Source organism: Anomaloglossus baeobatrachus, chromosome 5 (assembly GCF_048569485.1).
Source record: "Anomaloglossus baeobatrachus isolate aAnoBae1 chromosome 5, aAnoBae1.hap1, whole genome shotgun sequence".
Lineage (NCBI taxonomy): Eukaryota > Metazoa > Chordata > Amphibia > Anura > Aromobatidae > Anomaloglossus > Anomaloglossus baeobatrachus.
This window is the reverse complement of record NC_134357.1, coordinates 24,173,948-24,190,757: the sequence shown is the minus strand read 5'-3', so window position 1 is coordinate 24,190,757 and position 16,810 is coordinate 24,173,948. Positions and strand designations below refer to the sequence as shown.

The window sequence follows — 16,810 nt, the reverse complement described above, 5'->3', positions numbered from 1 at the left end:
CAAAACCAGGCTTGGATGATTTTCTTTGTAAGAAAAGGCTTCCAACTTGCCACCCTACCAATAGGCCGGACATATAAAAAATATCACAGATTGTTGTCACATGCAATACACAACCCGTGCTTGCCAGAAATTCCTGCAGCTCCTTTAATGTTGTTGTCGGCCTCTTAGCAGCTTCTTAGACCAATACTCTTCTTGTGTTTTTATCAGTTTTTGAGGGGCGTCCAGTTCTAAACTATGTCACTGTTCTGCCAAATTTAAGCCATTTGTTGAAGACCGTGTTCACAGTGCTCCATGCTATATCTAATGCCTTGGAAATGTTATTGTACCCTTCTCCTGACTGATAACGTTCAACAATGAGATGCCTTTGCTGTGTAGTCAGCTGTTTATATTCCGTGCTTTTTATTGTAAAATTCAACTAGAAAAATGTCAGAAAAATCCTAAAACTTTCTATGGGGTTAATCAAAATTGCTATTAATGATGGCGGCCGTTTACTGATTAATATGTAACATGATTGGCTAATTTTGAACCCAATTGTAGTTTTGTTATTCTTATTTTCCATCCCAAATTGATTTCAGGTTTTTTTTCTATTGATTTACACCGAATATTGGTGATATTAAAGGTGTTAAAAGTTCTGAAATTATTATTTTTTTTTTATCAGGGGTGTGTAGACTTTTTTTATCCACTGTACATACAAACACACACACATACAGACATACACTAATCACCTACATGCACATGCATACACGCAGCCTTTGATTTCCTGGCTCCTGTTCTCCCATTTGCAAACTGCTTTGCATTTAAGCATTTAACTCCAAATCGGCTTTTAGCCTCATTCCTTCTCCTCCTCCAACACCAGCCCCCTCCGTCTGTCTCCCCCTCCCCTGGAGTGCTCGCTCATACCTCCGCAGTGCACAGGGCAGGTGGGAGCACTACATTACCAGGAGAAGGGAAGCAAGTGGAGGGGAGCAAGCCCACTACTTTGGGGTAAGGAAGCGACCCCGTAAAGGTCTGAGGTGTAGACCAAAAGTGGAGAAAGGAACAGAGAGGACAGAATTGAGGAATCAAAAAAGGAGTATAAAAGAGAAAATACACAAGATAGAAGACAACTGGGAAAAAAGGAGCGGAGATCTAGGAGGAGAAGGACCACCTGCGAGGAGGACCACCCCAAAAGTTTCATGATAGAAGAGTAGAAGAGGAGCAGAGTCAGAGCCGCCTAGAGAAGAGGGATCCTTCACCCACAGGTAAGATGTCCTGAAGACGTCCCATAATAACACGTTACATACGGAATATATAGAGGATATCTACTAATGGAACAGATGAGTATTACAGCCCCCAATATGATCATCACTGCACTCCCCAACATGACCGGACCAATGGACATGGCCATACTACAATTCTATTATACTCCATATAGGAGACTACAACCCTCACCATGATCAGAATTCATAGTACTACTACATGCTTGACCTATTTCATGATACTCTGCACACACAGTACTACACCTCCCAGCATCACTGACCCCTGGGCGTCATTAAAATAACATTTCTATTATACGCTATACAAAGAGCGCTACTACCCCCATTGTGAGCCAACTAGTGCGGAAGACCATCACATCATTCTACTGTACTTAATATATCAAATTCCACAATCTACAGCATCACCCGACCTCTGGACGTGATTATAAACATATGGTATTATCCCCTATACATAGAGCACTACAACCCCCAGCATGACCCGACCTCTGGACGTGATTATAAAGATATGTTATGATCCCCTATACATTGAGCACTACAACCCCCAGCATGACCCGACCTCTGGACGTGATTATAAAGATATGTTATGTTCCCCTATACATAGAGCACTACAACACTCAACGTGAACCAACCACTGGACATGATAATTATATAATCCTACTATACTTTATACATAGAAGACTACAACCCCCAACATGATCCGACCACTGAACATAATTATACTATTATATTATATTCTATACATAGAGCACTACAACCCCCAACATGACCCGACCTCTGTATGTGATAATAATGATATTCTATTATCCCCTATATATAGAAGACTACAACCCCCAACATGATCCGACCACTGAACATGATTATAATAAAATTCTGTTATACTCCATACATAGAAGACTTCAACCCCCAGCATATTCAACTAGTAGACATGATTATAATACTCTATACATAAAGGACTACAACTCCCAACATGATCTGACCACTGAATACAATTATACTATTATATTCTATTCTATACATAGAGCACTACAACCCCCAACATGAACCAACCACTGGACATGATGATAATAATATAATTCTGTTATACTCTATACATAGAAGACTACAACCCCCACCATGATTATAATATAATTCTGCTATACTCTATACATAGAAGACTACAACCCCCAACATGATTATAATATAATTCTGCTATACTCTATACATAAAAGACTACAACCCCCAACATATTTATAATATAATTCTGCTATACTCTATACATAAAAGACTACAACCCCCAACATATTTATAATATAATTCTGCTATACTCTATACATAGAAGATTACAACCCCCAACATATTTATAATATAATTCTGCTATACTCTATACATAGAAGATTACAACCCCCAACATATTTATAATATAATTCTGCTATACTCTATACATAGAAGATTACAACCCCCAACATATTTATAATATAATTCTGCTATACTCTATACATAGAAGATTACAACCCCCAACATATTTATAATATAATTCTGCTATACTCTATACATAGAAGATTACAACCCTCAACATATTTATAATATAATTCTGCTATACTCTATACATAGAAGATTACAACCCCCAACATATTTATAATATAATTCTGCTATACTCTATACATAGAAGATTACAACCCTCAACATATTTATAATATAATTCTGCTATACTCTATACATAGAAGATTACAACCCCCAACATGATTAGAATATAATTCTGCTATACTCTATACATAAAAGACTACAACCCCCAACATATTTATAATATAATTCTGCTATACTCTATACATAAAAGACTACAACCCCCAACATATTTATAATATAATTCTGCTATACTCTATACATAGAAGACTACAACCCCCAACATATTTATAATATAATTCTGCTATACTCTATACATAGAAGACTACAACCCCCAACATATTTATAATATAATTCTGCTATACTCTATACATAGAAGACTACAACCCCCAACATGATTATAATATAATTCTGCTATACTCTATACATGGAAGACTAAAACCCCCAACATGATTATAATATAATTCTGCTATACTCTATACATAGAAGACTACAACCCCCAACATGATTATAATATAATTCTGCTATACTCTATACATAGAAGACTACAACCCCCAACATATTTATAATATAATTCTGTTAAACTCTATACATAGAAGACTACAACCCCCAACATGATTATGATATAATTCTGCTATACTCTATACATAGAAGACTAAAACCCCCAACATGATCTGACCGCTTGAACCATTGTAATCCTAATTTGTTATATTCTATTCATAGAACACTACAACTCCCAACATGAGGCAACCACTAAACATGATTATAATGGTATTTTATTATTCTCTATATATAGACGACTACAACCCTCATCATGAGACAACTATTGGACATGATCATTATAACATTCTAATATATTCTGTTCAGACGATAACTCCCAACTAGATCCAACCACTAGACATGAATAGAATATAATTCTGTTATACTGTATACATAGAAGACTACAACTCCCAACATGATCCAACCTCTTTTACCATTATAATACATGACCTGATGTATGAACATGACCATGATACATGATTAATATTTTCTATACATAGAGCACTACAACTCTCATCATGACCGACCACTGAATATGTTCCAAATACAATTTTGCTGAACACTAAACATAGAACACTACAACCCCCACCATGAGCTGAGAATATGGACGTCATCAATATATCGTTCCTTGATGCTAACAGAGACATTCTGGGTCTCAATGAGATTCACACACATATATATATATATATATATATATATATATATTTTGAGCCCAGTATGTGATTCATGTATCGCGCTACAGCTTATGTCGGCGCCATATTCTCCATGGCTATAATGGTCATCGGTTCTGGATACGCTCCTGCCGCGGTCATTTTCCTATGCATTGGTCATGGGGATTACCCCTGCACCCTGTGCCTCTGCTTTGCATGTGCGATGTGTCATGGCGGCGTTGTTTACCTGCAGTTGTTGCGACGTATTTGTATATTTTCTACTTGTTGTGTTATGAGCGCACCAAGACAACGTCAGCGCAGAATACATACAGCACAATGGTCGGATTCGTTCAGCCATACTGCTGATGTCAGGGATACAATATGCGCAAATATTGCCGCCGCTTGTGTTGATAGAGCTCCATAGGCAAACACAAGCTAAAAACGCAAATATTTGCTGGAGATCCCTGCCCTCCAGAGCTTACAGTCTAATGGAAAATAGCTACATCATCCCAAGTGACGGAACTCACCTTTAAGAGCCGCGTGGATTTTATTGACCCTTGTGCTATATACAGTATATACATTTTTTCACACACTTAAAGGGTAATTCCATTTTTTACCAATATTTCACGGTTGTATTCTATATATTGTAACAAGTGCCTTTGTAATGACATCATTGTACTGTTTTTGCACAGATTTTGTGTTATTCCAGATCTTTTTAGTCACTTGTATACAGAGCTGCTTGGTAGCCAGAAAACAGACAGTAGTCTAGCTCCGCCTCTCTGTCAGTCATGTGACCTAACAACAGCGTTCTATTTGTGTGACTGCCACCTGAGCTCCCACAATGCACTGCTCCCTAGAATTGAAAGAAAAAAATCCTTAATTTAACCTTAAGATATAAATGATATGTCTTAAAATTTGTGCTCTTGGGGGGTACAGTAGCACTTGATGCCCCCCCTTTTCCCATCTGCTTAAATGACCTGCAGTCAATCAGCTGATCATTACTGGCCAATCAGTTGAGAGAAAGGCTTTTGCATATGCCACGTTCTTCCTTTTAGTTCTGCCCTTTTGTCCAATTATTAAAGTTCTGGAAAAGTCTAAGTGACAACCAGTAGGGCGACCATTACTGTCCTGTAAAGGCTGTCACTACAGCAAATTGGTGTGCAGCTCCCCATTCTGTATTGTTCAAAGTGTGTCAAATGGAGGCCATTTTGGATGTCTCCCACGTTGTAGCTAAGCACACATGTTCGTGAATAGTGGCCCATAGCAACCAATCACAGCACAGCTTTCTTTTTACCAGAGCTGTTTAAAGGATGAAATCTGCGCTGTGATTGGTTGCCTTGGGCAACTGCAGCCTTGTCCATTTCTTTGTCTTGTGTATATATATATATACATCCTCAAAAGAAAGCAGCACTATACAAAACTAACATAGCAAATGAGTGCGAGCCTCGGGGTACCAACCCATTATCCTCTGTATATATATATATATATATATATATATATATATATATATATATATATATATATATATATATATATGGCAAAAAATAAAGGCTGTGGCCTTTATTCACAACATATCATGGCTAGATGGCTTGAGAAAGGCCCCACAGTTTGAAGGGCCGAAATGTCACACATACACTATCTCACATCTTTTGTTTTTGCTCCTATTTCTCATGAGGGCTGAACGCAAAGATCTAAGACTTTTTCTATCTACAAAAAATGCCTTTTTCTCTCAAATATTGTTCATATATTTGTCTAAATCTGTGTTAGTGAGCACTTCACCTGTGCGGAGATAATCCATCCACCTCACAGGTGTGCCTTAGGCTGGCCATCATGATTATTACACACTTTGTATTAGACTGGCCAGCATGATTATTGCACAGGTGTGCCTAAGGCTGGCCAGCATGATTATTGCACAGGTGTGCCTAAGGCTGGGCAGCATGATTATTGCACAGGTGTGCCATAATAAAAGGCCATTCTAAAATGTTCTGTTTAACAGTATTCGAAGGGGTCAAAAAAACAGTCAATATCTGGTGTGACCACCATTTGCCAGTTTACCATCTGTCTTGTACAGTAAAAACAAGGATTCATCCGTGAAGAGAAACCTCTCCAATGTGCCAGACGCCATTGAATCTGAGCATTTGCCCACTGAAGAAGGTTACGACAATGAACTGCAGTCAGGTGGAGATGAGGAGGACGAGCAGCAGATGAGCTTCCCTGAGACGGGTTCTGACAATTTGCAGAGAAATTCTTTGGTTTTGCACCGATTGTTGCAGCTGCTGTCCGGGGGGGCGGTCTCCGATGATCTTGGAAATGAAGACTCTGGATGTTGCGATCCTTGGCTGGCGTGGTCCCACGTGGCCTGCGGTTGTATGGCCGGTTGCATGTTCTGCCAAATTCTCTGACGCACCTTTGGAGATGGTTTATGGTAGAGAAATGAACATTCAATTCACAGGTAACAGCTCTGGTGACATTCCTACAGTCAGTAAGTCCATTGCACGCTCCCTCAAAACTTGTGACATCTGTGACATTGTGCTGTGTGATAAAACTGCACATTTTAAAGTGGCCTTTTATTATGTCCAGCCTAAGGCACACCTGTGCAATAATCATGCTGGCCAGCCTAAGGCACATCTGTGCAATAATAAGGCACAGCTGTGCAATAATAAGGCACACCTGTGTAATAATCATTTTATTTAATCAATATCATGATATGCCGCACCTGTGAGGTGGATGGATTATCTCTGCGAAGGAGAAGAGATCACTAACATAGATTTACAAAAAATTGTGAACACTATTTGAGAGAAAAGGGCCTTTTATGTACATAGAAAGAGTCTTAGATCTTTGCTTGGGACCAAACACAAAAGTGTGGCACTTATGTTTTTGTTTAGTATATATATATATATATATATATATATATATATATATATTCTATATATATATATATATTCCTATACGCTCTGTTTAAAACATATCTCATGTCTTTTGATACTCACAATCACAAAAGACGAAATTCAGACATCGGTGGAACTTGATCCGAGTGTGAACTGTGATTTATGGCCTGGCCGCGCTTCTCCAGACTCAGTACCCTCATATAGGCCTCTGAGGCAGGAGGCCCATGGCCCATATTCAGATTCTGCTTGACGGTTGTCTGAATTCGACCATTGGCTCACAACAAGCTGAGATCTAGGCTGCTGTCTGCGCCATTCTTGTCCTGACACACCATATTAGCTATCCCTGACAAAACTGTGAAAAATAGGAAAAATCTAGTGATCCTGAGGGGCCGCCATTTTATCATCATGTCACAATGAGAAGGAGGAAGGAGAGATATGAGGCGTTATTTGTAAGGACCTCACACTATCTCCATGGGTCATGTCACCTGTGAAGAGAAGCCATCAAACAGATCCCTATATCTCAGCTTCCAGGATGGATATGAATAAAAGTTGGTTAAAGCCGTTACCTCATGAAGACCCCTGGTCATGTGCTCTATTGGGGAATGTGGACATCATGGAGGGTAGACCCTCACTTGGGAGCCATCCTTCTATTAGATGGACGGCCATAAGTAAAAATGGCCACTGTAATCTGACCTTTTCCCCAATGGCTTCCATTTTGAAAGGTCATCCCTGTGCTTCTACCCACATCCTATGCCGACTACAGCGCTTTTCCGCCATTTTTCCCCATAAAATAGGCACAACTTTGTCATCCAGATCTATGTCCCCACCATACAGTGCTATTACAGATGTACCTGAGCTGAGATAGTTAGACACACTTTGCCTTGTGATCGCTATAATTTTACATAGGACTGCTGGTCAATCCTTGCGTCACGCAACCCCGGAGAATTAAGCGCCAAATTGAGCTCTGGTACATCGCTATCAGCCCCTGATCCTCCCACCGGTCCCCCTCGTCCTCCGCGGCAGATTAGTCTTTGTCTCACTGCTCCGTGACGTCTGGCATCAGATACACGTCTTCATATCACACCAGTCCCTACATTTGCAGCTTTAGGAAATTGCGAAATTCATTTATCTGCTTAAAGAGGCAGAGAGGCCACCATCTGTCGGGTCTTGTGAGCGTCACAGAGAAAGTTTATAAAGCTGGCGACGCTGGAGAAACCGCAGATTTATTTTTTTGTAAAAATAAGCTGCCTCCAAATGGCGAGAAGAGGCGGCGACACGGGAGGAAAGTGACGGCGGCCGCAGCAAAATCATTAGAAGAAAATCACGAGTGATTGACAGGAGAGGGATTTGGTAATTAATGGAGGATTTACACCGTTATCCGGGAGCAACTGATGCCATCCGGACGGCCACTTCCAGGAAAAATTAAAAAGAGAAATTAAGAGGCTCAAAAACTAAAGATTAAAGGGGCAAGCATGGGAAAGGTCTAGGGACCACCAAGGGGAAGGGGATTCATTGTTTCCATGTACCTAAAATAATAATAATAAAAAAATCCTATTAAATTCTTATTTTTTTAAATTACAATATTGTATACAGTTACTGTGTCAACCTATGCGTCCCCATGGTAACAGACTACAAACAAACCATTTGTGTAGTCTGATCCTTCTCCCTCGCGCTCTTCTTGGCTACCTGAAGAGAGATTAGAAAATTTGAAAACATAAGAAAAAATGAGATTATTTGTACACTTCAAATGTGGAAACAAACAAGTCTGCACAGGAGCTGCATACACATAACGGTAGAAATGTTTCTTTGTGTAGACTATTTGCAAAATTATCTCCTGTGTTATGTTGTAAGAAGGGATTTGGCGGTCCCATTTTATTTTACTCCCTTCTGGACTGTTCTGGCTACCAGTGTAAGGATGGCGTCTGCAGATACAGTGGACCACGGCCCTTTTTTGTATTTTACATCACTTTGGCGCTTGGATGTTTAGACTGCAATTATACACCTTCAGAATATTTTATGCTGCTGGCCTGTGTTGAGAGTTACATACAGTTTGCATCAATTGCTATCGTTACACCAACTAGAGCTTCACACCTAGCAGTTCCTGGGTGACAGCCTGTATTATATTCCAGAGCTGCACTCACTATTCTGCTGGTGCAGTCACTGTGTACATACATTACATTACTAATCCTGTACTGATCCTGAGTTACATCCTGTATTATACCCCAGAGCTGCACTCACTACTCTGCTGGTGCAGTCACTGTGTACATACATTACATTACTGATCCTGTACTGATCGTGAGTTACATCATGTATTATACTCCAGAGCTGCACTCACTATTCTGCTGGTGCAGTCACTGTGTACATACATTACATTACTGATCCTGTACTAATCCTGAGTTACATCCTGTATTATACTACAGAGCTGCACTCACTATTCTGCTGGTGCAGTCACTGTGTACATACATTACATTAGTGATCCTGTACTGATCCTGAGTTACCTCCTGTATTATACTCCAGAGCTGCACTCACTATTCTGCTGGTGCAGTCACTGTGTACATACATTACATTACTGATCCTGAGTTACATCCTGTATTGTATGTACCCCAGAGCTGCACTCACTATTCTGCTGGTGCAGTCGCTGTGTACATACATTACATTATTAATCCTGTACTGATCCTGAGTTACATCCTGTATTATACCCCAGAGCTGCACTCACTACTCTGCTGGTGCAGTCACTGTGTACAATACATACATTACTGATCCTGAGTTACCTCCTGTATTATACTCCAGAGCTGCACTCACTATTCTGCTGGTGCAGTCACTGTGTACATACATTATATTACTGATCCTGAGATACCTCCTGTATTATACTCCAGAGCTGCACTCACTATTCTGCTGGTGCAGTCACTGTGTACATACATTCCTGATCCTGCACTGATCATGAGATATATCCTGAATTAGGCTATGTGCACACACTAAGGACTTGTTTCTCCAGCGAAAAACGCACCTTCTGGCAGAAAAACGCACCTACTTGCGGAAAACCGCACTAAAAATGCATACGGTTTTAGTGCATTTTTGGTGCGGATTTACAACGTTTTTGACTGAGGTTTTACTCCTGCAGTTTTTTAACCTTGTCAATGGCAAAACACAGGGGAAAAAAAAGCAGAAAAACGCAGAAAAGAAGTGACATGCTACTTCTTTTTGCTGCAAAAATTCTGCAGCAAAACTTGTAAGGAAAAAAGATGCAACGTGTGCACAGCATTTTGGACTTCTTATAGATTTTGCTGGGGAAAAACTGCATGAAGCTTATGAACAAAAAACTGCACCAATTCTGCTGCAAAAACAGCAGCAAATCCGCAAAAAATGCAGTGTGGGCACAGAGCCTTATACTCCAAAACCTGTGACAAATCTGGCGCTCCCTATTCCAGTGTCTCTCTACAGAGTTTGCCCATCATAGATTAGCAGTCCCTGCAGTACAAAAAAAATTACAAACAGCGCCTTAAATCTCAGTTTCCTAATCTGTGATTTTGGTATTGAGGGGAGTAATGTCTGGGAGTTGATCTCAATTGATTTGACAATATTATAAATAGACTAATCGATTGATGTAAAACTTACGTTTTCTTACCCCTGAAAATCATCCTCTGGGGGTCTCCCCTCTGTGGCTGTTCACTGCCTATTGTCAAGTCTAATTTATCTACAACAGCAGAGACACCAAGACAGATTACAAGAAATATGTCCGGGTCTTTATCTCTGTAAGAAGGTGGAGACCGGTTCTTCCACTGTCTGCTCCTGCTTTTATGCTATGGGTGCAAGTAAGGGTAGCGTCTCACTAAACAACGTACCAGCGATTCCGACCACGATATGACCTGGTCAAGATCGCTGGTGCATTGCTTCATGGTCGCTGGTGAGCTGTCAATCAGGCAGATCTCACCAGCGACCAGTGACCGGCCCCCAGCCAGCAGCGACTCGTGGAAACGATGCTGCGCTTGGTAACCAAGGTAAATATCGGGTAACTAAGCAAAATGCTTTGCTTGGTTACCCGATATTTACACTGGTTACCAGCGCATACCGCTACCGCTTAGCGCTGGCTCCCTGCACTCGTAGCCAGGGTACACATCGGGTTACTAAGCAAAGCGCTTCGCTTAGTTACCCGATGTGTACTCTGGCTACGTGCAGGGAGCCAGTACTGGCAGCCTGAGAGCAGCGTACGCTAGTAACTAAGGTAAATATCAGGTAACAAAGCAAAGCGCTTCGCTTAGTTACCCGATGTGTACCTTGGCTACGTGTGCAGGGAGCAGGGAGCCGGCTTCTGCGGACGCTAGTAACCAAGGTAAATATTGGGTAACCAAGCAAAGCGCTTCGCTTAGTTACCCTATGTGTACCTTGGCTACGTGTGCAGGGAGCAGGGAGCCGGCTTCTAGAAGCTACGGACGCTGGTAACCAAGGTAAATATCGGGTAATCAAGCAAAACCTTTGCTTGGTTACCCAATGTGTACCTTGGTTACCAGCGTCCGCTGAAGCCGGCTCCCTGCTCCCTGCACATTCAGATCGTTGCTCTCTCGCTGTCAAACACAGCGATGTGTGCTTCACAGCGGGAGAGCAACAACCAAATAATGGTCCAGAGCTGTGTGTAACAATCAGCGATTTCACAGCGTGGGCCAGATCGCTGCTCAGTGTCACACACAGCAACATTGCTGATGAGGTCACTGGTGCGTCACAAAATCTATGACTCAGCAGCAATCTCGCTATGTGAGAAGTACCCCTAAGTGAAAAGAAAGGAAGTTCCAGCACCCATAATGCTGGCAGAATGCTAATCAAGAGGAACTACCCAATGAAAAAGAGTGAGTGCTAAGTTACAAATGATGAGAATCAGGACAGTTCCTGTACATATAGATTCGTATGTGCACAAACAGCAGTTTTAGCTTATGAGGAATGCACTTTATGGCATTAATTGGTGTTGGAGACATATTAAATATTAATGGGTGGTCTTAGGATGCCCTTGCAATAGAAGAAAACCCCTTTAAAAAAAATTGTAACTTTTTTTTGCACTAGTAAAAAAATAAAAACCTTCATACTGCTATTTTGTTAGAAAAATATTGGCAGAAAGATAAAAAAAATTATATGGTTCTTCGAAGCAAGAAGGGGCATCAAAGAAGGGGTTAAGGCTCTGCGCACATCATGCTCTAGGGATGCATTTATTATAGTTTTTTTTATTACAGGAGAGCAGTGATTGGACTGATATAAAGGATAAAATGACTATTGTGCTTGTGAAGCTGAGGATGAGGTGGCCCGAGGGCTGAAGGACTTAGTGCACCTAGAGCCAGCCCGGACCATGACTAATATTCCACGAGGACCCCTCTGAGCCCACCCTTGTTGTGCATTATGTACTGTGTGCACGGCTTGTGCTACGTGTGGTGTAACTGAATGCAGTCTCTTGTTCTCTGCTATCAGCTATAATAGATTATTGCAAATGTATCTACAGTCAAAAAAACAGACATTTCCCTCCGCTCTCTATACAGACACATCTGCAGGTTTTTCCCTCCGCTCTCTATAAAGACACATCTGCAGGTTTTTCCCTCCTCTCTCTATACAGACACATCTGCAGGTTTTCCCCTCTGCTCTCTATACAGACACATCTGCAGCTTTTTCCCTCCGCTCCCTATACAGACACATCTGCAGGTTTTTCCCTCCGCTCTCTATACAGACACATCTGCAGGTTTTCCCTCCTCTCGCTATAAAGACACATCTGCAGGTTTTTCCATCCGTTCTCTATATAGACACATCTGTAGGTTTTTCCCTCCGCTCTCTATACAGACACATCTTTAGGTTTTTCCCTCTGCTCTCTATATAGACACATCTGCATGTTTTTCCCTCCACTCTCTATACAGACACATCTGCAGGTTTTTCCCTCCACTCTCTATACAGACACATCTGCAGGTTTTTCCATCCGCTCTCTATATAGACACATCTGTAGGTTTTTCCCTCCGCTCTCTATACAGACACATCTGCAGGTTTTCCCTCCTCTCTCTATAAAGACACATCTGCAGGTTTTCCCTCCTCTCGCTATATAGACACATCTGCAGGTTTTCCATCCGCTCTCTATATAGACACATCTGCAGGTTTTTCTCACTATCTGACATGAAATCAGAATAAATCTTTCCCGTTTTAGGTCAATTAGGAACCAAAATTATTTTTATTTTTCAAATGCCAGAATAAAGAATGTTTTAAGGAATTTTGATTACTTTCTGCAAAGTCAAAACTTTACATACACTAAGAGTACTATGCCTTTAAACAATACGGATCAGCCCATATGGTGATGTCATATCTTTGGAAGCTTCTAATAGGTTTATTGGCAACATCTGAGTTAATTAGAGACACACCTGTGGATCTATTATAATGCACACCTGAAACACACGGCTTCTTTGTGTAGCATCAAGGGAAAGTCAAAAGAAATCAGCCAAGATCTCAGGAAGAGAATTGTGGACTTGCACAAGTCTGGTTCATCCTTGGGTACAATTTCCAGATACCTGAAGGTGCCTCGCTCATCTGTACAAACAATTATATGCAAGTACAGACAACATGGGAATTTCCAGCCATCATACCGCTCAGGAAGGAGATGGGTTCTGTGTACCAGAGGTGAATATGCTTTGGTCAGACATGTGCAGATCAACCCAAGAACAAAAGCAAAAGATCTTGTGAAGATGCTGGCGGAAGCTGGTAAGATTGTGTCATTATCCACAGTGAAACGAGTCCTGTATCAACATGGGCTGAAAGGCCACTCTGCCAGGAAGAAGCCATTACTCCAAAAGAAACAGAAAAAAGCCAGATTAATGTTTGTAAATACACACAGGAACAAAGACCTTAATTTTTGAAGGTGTCCTGTGGTCTGACAAAACTAAAATTAAACAGTAGGGCCATAATGACCATCATTATGTTTGGAGGAAAAAGGGAGAAGCTTTGAAGCATAAGAAACCATCCCAACTGTGACACACGGGGGCGGCAGCTTCATGTTATGGGGTTGTTTTGCTGCAGGAGGGACTGGTAACTTCACAAAATAGATGGCATCATGAGGAAAGAAGATTATGTGGCCATACTGAAGAACATCTCAAGACATCAGCCAGGAACTTAAAGCTAGGGCAGAAATGGGTCTTCCAAATGCTCCCCTATTTCCTCATAGACTGTACGGTTACGAGCAGGGTCCTCACTCCTCTTGGTATCTGTATTTTATTTGTATTGTCTCATATTGTCTGTACATGTCCCCTCTGAATTGTAAAGCGCTGCGGAATATGTTGGTGTTATATAAATAGAAATTATTATTATTATTATTATTATTATTATTAAATGGACAATAACCTGAAGCTACTGCCAAACTGGTTACAAAGTGGTTTAAGGATAACAAAGTCAATGTTTTGGAGTGGCCATCACAAAGCCCTGATCTCAATCCTATGGAAACTTTATGGGCAAAGCTGAAAAGGCCGGTGCGAGCGGCGACCTCCAACCATGGCTCAGCTACACCAGATCTGTCAGGAGGAATCAGCCCAAATTCTTACCAACTATTGTGGAAGGAGATCTAAAACGTTTCACCCAAGTCACACAACAGTGTAAGGGCAATACCACCGAATAATAATGACATGGAGGAAACTTCACTATGCAGAAAGGAATAAAAATTCCCGAACACATTCTCTCTCTCATTATTCTGGCATTTGGCAAATAGAAATAATTTTGGTTCAAAATTGACCAAAAACGGGAAAGGTTTATTCTGATTTCATGTTAGATAGTGAGAAAAACCTGCATATGTGTCTCTATAGATAGCGGAGAGAAAAACCTGTAGATGTGTCTATATAGAAAGCGGAGGGAAAACCTGCAGATGTGTCTATATAGAAAGCGGAGGGAAAACCTGCAGATGTGTCTATATAGAAAGCGGAGGGAAAACCTGCAGATGTGTCTATATAGAAAGCGGAGGGAAAACCTGCAAATGTGTCTATATAGAAATCGAAGGGAAAAACTTGCAGATATGTCTATATAGAAAGTGGAGGGAAAACTTGCAGATGTGTCTATATAGAAAGCGAAGGGAAAAACCTGCAGATGTGTCTATATAGAAAGCGGAGGGAAAACCTGCAGATGTGTCTATATAGAAAGCGAAGGGAAAAACCTGCAGATGTGTCTATATAGAAATTGGAGGGAAAGACCTGCAGATGTTTCTATATAGAGAGCGGAGGGAAAGACCTGCAGATGTGTCTACATAGAAAGCGGAGGGAAAGACCTGCAGATGTGTCTATATAGAGAGCGGAGGGAAAGACCTGCAGATGTGTCTATATAGAGAGCAAAGGGAAAGACCTGCAGATGTGTCTATATAGAAAGCGGAGGGAAAACCTGCAGATGTGTCTATATAGAAAGCGAAGGGAAAAACTTGCAGATATGTCTATATAGAAAGTGGAGGGAAAGACCTGCAGATGTGTCTATATAGAAAACGGAGGGAAAACTTGCAGATGTGTCTATATAGAAAGCGAAGGGAAAAACCTGCAGATGTGTCTATATAGAAAGCGGAGGGAAAACCTGCAGATGTGTCTATATAGAAAGCGAAGGGAAAAACCTGCAGATGTGTCTATATAGAAATTGGAGGGAAAGACCTGCAGATGTTTCTATATAGAGAGCGGAGGGAAAGACCTGCAGATGTGTCTACATAGAAAGCGGAGGGAAAGACCTGCAGATGTGTCTATATAGAGAGCGGAGGGAAAGACCTGCAGATGTGTCTATATAGAGAGCGGAGGGAAAGACCTGCAGATGTGTCTATATAGAGAGCGAAGGGAAAGACCTGCAGATGTGTCTATATAGAGAGCAGAGGGAAAGACCTGCAGAGGTGTCCTTATAGAGAGCAGAGGGGAAAGCCTGCAGATATGTCTGTATAGAGAGCGGAGGGGAAAACCTGCAGATGTGTCTGTATAGAGAGGGAGAGGAAAACCTGCAGATGTGTCTTTATAGCGAGCGGAGGGAAAAACCTGCAGATGTGATTTTATAGAGAGGGGAGGGAAAAACCTGCAGATGTGTCTTTATAGAGAGCAGATGGAAACTAAGGTTTTCAACTGTATATCCCTTTATAGGGTATGGCTATGTCCACACATGTTTTTTTTCACGTTTTTTTATTGCAGATTTTAATCAGTACTGCAAGGAAAAATGCATCCCAGCAAAGTCTATGAGAATCCTGACCTGCTGTGCACACGCTGCTTCTTTTTTCTTTACAGATTTTGTTGCTGAGAAAAGAAACAGCCTGTCAAATGTTTCTGTTTTTTTCCTGCGTTTCTATAATCCCCTGTAATACTTTGTCACGACAATGAATTACATCGCAGCACTTTGCCTCACACCGTGCATACAGCATGGTGTGTGAGGCTCTCTGTAGCTCAGTTACCTGGGGTCATCATTATGACGACTCAGGGTTACCATGGCAGTGATCGGGTCCCTGTGATCCCATTACAGGGACCTGATCGCCAGCGAGAGGTAAGCGATTCCTCTCCCTGCCTCCTGAAGTCTGCGATCGCACTGATCGCAGCATTCAGGGAGTTAAACAGCTGGGAGCGGCTCGGGCAACTTTCCTGGCAGTGACAGCTGCCTCCCGGCTGTAACATCAGCTGGAGACCCAGTGTACGGGGGTACAGTGTCTGAAGCCCCTCAATAGGCATGACTAAAGAAAAAAAAAAAAAAAAGGGGGAAAAAGTGCAAATACAATAAAAAATACACATTTTTTCAGCTGCTTTTTTTGCTGCCAAAACATTGCTTTTCATGTGCAGAAAAGAAGAACACAAAAAGCAACATGTGCGCATGGCCTAAAAGTGATCTTGAATCACTTCACAATCAGGTTCCAACTTTCGGGACCCTGCCG

General features: G+C 41.3%; 1 protein-coding gene across 1 annotated transcript in view; it reads left to right on the top strand.

The window, feature by feature from the left end:
- Positions 1–887: 887 nt before the first annotated feature.
- GNB3 (G protein subunit beta 3) overlaps positions 888–16,810 on the top strand; it is a 57,920-nt gene continuing 41,997 nt past the window's right edge. Inside the window, exon 1 of the mRNA XM_075348293.1 lies at positions 888–1,241. The gene's annotated coding sequence lies outside the window, so the exon portion shown is untranslated. The remainder of the gene's footprint in view (positions 1,242–16,810) is intronic.